Here is a 4,469-nt window from a genome sequence, read left to right on the forward strand (position 1 = left end):
AGTCTACCGCAGTATATCACAACTTTACATGACTTTAAAACTACAAGACCGCATTAATCACCCAACTGTCACAGAATGTAGGAATTTAATCAAGACCAATACTCAAGTATTGAATTTCAACAGGCGGCCTATATTAAAAAAAATACGCTATAGAAGACGATGTTACTCTTTTTTTCGGACAGGAACTGAGACAGTCAAACTTAGCATGATGTTACTTTCACCACCGAAGTTTCACTCCATGTCGCTGGAATTAGAATTAACATTGTCGAAAATTGAGTGGTTTCACTGGAATTAAGTATTTTCTCCCCAAATTTTTGATTGGGAATGCTCCTCCAAAATCTTTACTTTTCCCTCCAAAATTCCCCCTTTTATGGTGAGGGAAGGGCCTTATTTATAGTTGAAATCCATATTTGAAAATTCAAATTTGAAATACGGATTTTTCAAAACGTGCGGATGAAGTTTGAGTTCAAATTCAAAAATAATCTCCTCCATATCTCGAAATAATGGTGGATTTCAGGTAAGGATGGCAATGGGGCGATGCGGGTGTGGGGCGGTGCGGTGCAGGTTTTAAGCTATGCGGTGTGATTGTGGGTTAAAGTAATTTTTTTTTTAAATGGTGCGGTGCAGGTTGTGAGTATATGTGGGATTAAATTAAAAAAGCTAAAAATTAGTATTATTTTCGTAAATATACCTAAAATTATATTTATTTTTTACTTAAATTTTTATAATACTTAAAATGACGTGTATAAGATTACAAATAAATAATTTTATAGTTTTTTTAATATCTCTATTCATTTTAATAAAAATATGATATTCGATCATTACTTGTACACGTGATACTTTTTGAGAATTTCTTAGTTAAAAGTGATATAATAGAAATTAATTATTATTTCCTAATTGTAGATTTGAAAATATTATGATTTTTAATGGAGTTACAAATTTTTCAAAAAAAATAAAAATAAAAATAAAAACATGGGATGGTACGGTGCGGTGCGAATATGAGTGTGGGACGGGTTTATGCGGGTTTAAAAATGATGCGGTACGATGCGATTTTAAAATTTACGGATTTAGAAAAAACCCGCACCGCAACCGCAACCATACCATTTTCATCCCTAATTTCAGATTGATTTTTCGTTGTATCACCAATTGGGGACTGTTTCCCTGCCATTATCAGTTTCACGAGAAAAATAAGCGGTGACGCGGCTAGGGTTTTTTGGGGGTGCCGCCGTTTGTTGTTGTGTTGTACGCAGTTGTTGCTGGGATTGCGTTATTAATATTTTGTTGAGGTTGCCGTTGTTTGTCGGTAGTTGAAGAAGAGAGAAAAAAAGTTGGGCCTGGGCGGGTTGTATTGTTGGATGGGGATGAAGGTATTGTTATTGTTGTTTGGAGCTTGGAATGGGCTGCTGAATTTAAAGGAAGATAGTTTCATTAAAATTTTAGCCATATTAGGCTAATAACATAGCAAAAATTTAAATTAATTGTAACTAAATTGAGATTAACTCACCTTCTAATTAATTTAATGAGCTTCTCAATTCTCCAACAATTTCAAAATAAATATCTAATGAAGCATGATTATTCTATTTAAAAATTAAGAAACTAATTATGTCATCAATTTCGTATTTCTTCGATTGATTTTTGAGAAAAGTAGAATATTTGCAATTTGAACAAACTTTTCATTTAAAATAAATTCTAAAATATTTCCTCAAGTGAAACTTACATATATCTATACAATTAAATACAACATATATTAACTTCACCTAAAGTTTAAAAGATATGCTTGACATTTGTTTTTTTTCAAAATAATTTCAGACAGTTATTTCAAAGCTATTTAAAATTAAGAAGCTCGAAAACTAATTTAGAATAGAGAGGACAAAAATCAGGTATCAACATGTAAAAAGATGAAATCTGTGATTACCTAGAAGGATTTTGAAGAAATATTTGTGAAAAAGGTATAGAGTAAAATGAAGTGAAAAGAGGGAGAAAGAATTGTGTACTTATGAGAGACAATAATAAATTTGGAGTTTTTTGAAAAGACAAGAAGGATAATAAATAAAAATATAATATTGAACAAATTTTACCCGTTCCATAATTATTTATGTAGTTATAAAGGAGGAATTGAATACTAAATCCTAAAAAAAGGAGTTACTTTTACTTAAAAAATATTTAACTATTTTTTAAAAATAAATAAAATATTTTTTTTAAAAAAAGTTGTTTGTAATTAAAATAGCTAATAAAACAACTATCTATTGGTCTGACTAGGGGTGTTCATGGGTCAGTTTGGATCGGTTAATGGTTAAAACCATAACCAAAATCAATTTAGTCGGTTTTTGAATTTCTAAAACCAAACCAAACCACAAAAAGAAAATAACCGTCGGTTTGATTTTTGTCGGTTTGGTTCGGTTTTTCGGTTTTTTTGGTTATTGACAAGCCTACTCCAACCATCGTAGAATAAACTTCTTTTTTTAACCCATAGAAAAGAGTATCACATTGAACAATTTCTCATGAAATATTTGTACAGTGATGGACAAATGACACTATAAACTCTTAAAAATAAGAACAAACACATTAAACAAAAACAACATTGAGATGAAAAGCACCAGCTTTGTATTGTAGGCACTAAGATTATCCAACAACATACAAACACATACATATACATTGTAGAACAGAGCTTTGTATTCTGTTGCAGTGTACTGCAAGAAGAGATAGATACAAGAAAGACAATAGAAGCACAAAACAAACACCAAAATCAGTCCACTAGCTAAGAAACCGAGGACCTCTTTTGGTGATCCCTCTCGGATTCGCTACCAAGAAGAAGAATACAAGGCACAAGGGCGTAATAACACCAAAATAGTAGCAACACAACAAGAAAAAGATGAACAATAGACTAATTTCAGATTCTACATTAACAACACAAACACACAGTTACAACATCAACACTACTATACGATTACAAAGAAACAAAAGGATATATAGTTAGACAAATTGAAGGTATAATATTAATAACCCAAAAGTCTATTCCACTCTTGGACCTTTAACATCACACACATCAAATACCTAACTCTTACGTTGGCATAAGAGTGAACCCGATCTCCCAAGCATCCAATGTTTCCAAGCTTAAATCCAACACGAGCGATTTCACACTCAAGTTGATTTCCCTAGTTACAATTTCGGGTTGGTGGCCTTCTCTCCTTAGAGAGGAAATGTTTCAAGTGTTATAAACTCATAATATTCATCAAAATCTCCTAATGAAACCCTAGATTATTCTATTTATAGTGTATTACAAATAATAGGTAAAATGACCAAAAGGTCTCTTAGTGAAGGGGCACCCCTTTAGTGTATGTAGTGGACTGATTTGACTATTTTAGTGTATATAGTGGACTGTTTTGGTATCCATTTAAGTGCTCCTTTGCTCTTCATTGTACACACCAAGCCTCGGGTCTAACGTACGCCCTCATAAGTCCATCTACGTGATCGTACTCGTATCATCCTCCCCTTCTTGAAAAGGATTCAACCTCGAATCCGTACCTTGCAAAATTAAAGAGGAAACAAACAAGTACACATCCTCATGACATGAGGGTTAGGGTTAGCAAAATAAATAATTAGCATTAACATGCCATGGTGGTACACACTTGAAGTACAACCAAGGATCTTTTGTGTTAATTATGAAAAGCTTTTGTACAACATCACAAATGGAAGGGCTTGGATGGACATCAAGAATTAAGAGACAAAATCTGAGACTACGCCTATCATACGATGTATCTCCAACAACATCATGAATATCATCATATGCATATAGGTAGTGAAGAAAGGCACCAAAGACACAATTCTCATCTAAGATGTATTTACAAGTAGGAACACACAACGAGAGAAAGAGACATTACAAACACGTAGGACCTCTCTCCTTCCAACCACTTACCGAGGGAAGGCATTCTATCAAGGGAGTCATACCAATAGGGAGAATAGGAAAACTGCCATGCAACAATCCAATCCAAAGAAAGTAGTTTGCCCAAGAACCCAGCTTCCCTCTACAAATGATGTAAAGTACGCTCCCAAGAGTCCCAAAGATAATTCAACTTGTCCAACCCCATGAAGGTGACAAGAAGTCTTTAACATCCTTAGACCCTTCCACAAACAAGAATACAACTTGACATCCTTAAGTTGTGGTTCACATAACTTAAATACAAGTGTGTCCAACATGGATGCATGGATATGAGCAACACCCTAAAGAGACAATGACACATTTTCCCTACGGTCCTCGAGTAGACCCAAACCACCATTAACATCAAAGGAATCACAATTCAAGTCACCATATTTGTCAATCACGGGTGGGGTGTCATGCAAAGGAGTACAAGCAAAATCATTTTTCAAAGATATGTCAAGCACATGATTAACCCTATGAGCCAAGCAAACATTAGAATCTTTACAACAACATAGGCTCACGGGTTCACTCCTTTATCCTTGACCATCAT

Source organism: Capsicum annuum, chromosome 5 (assembly GCF_002878395.1).
Source record: "Capsicum annuum cultivar UCD-10X-F1 chromosome 5, UCD10Xv1.1, whole genome shotgun sequence".
NCBI classification, from domain to species: Eukaryota; Viridiplantae; Streptophyta; class Magnoliopsida; order Solanales; family Solanaceae; genus Capsicum; species Capsicum annuum.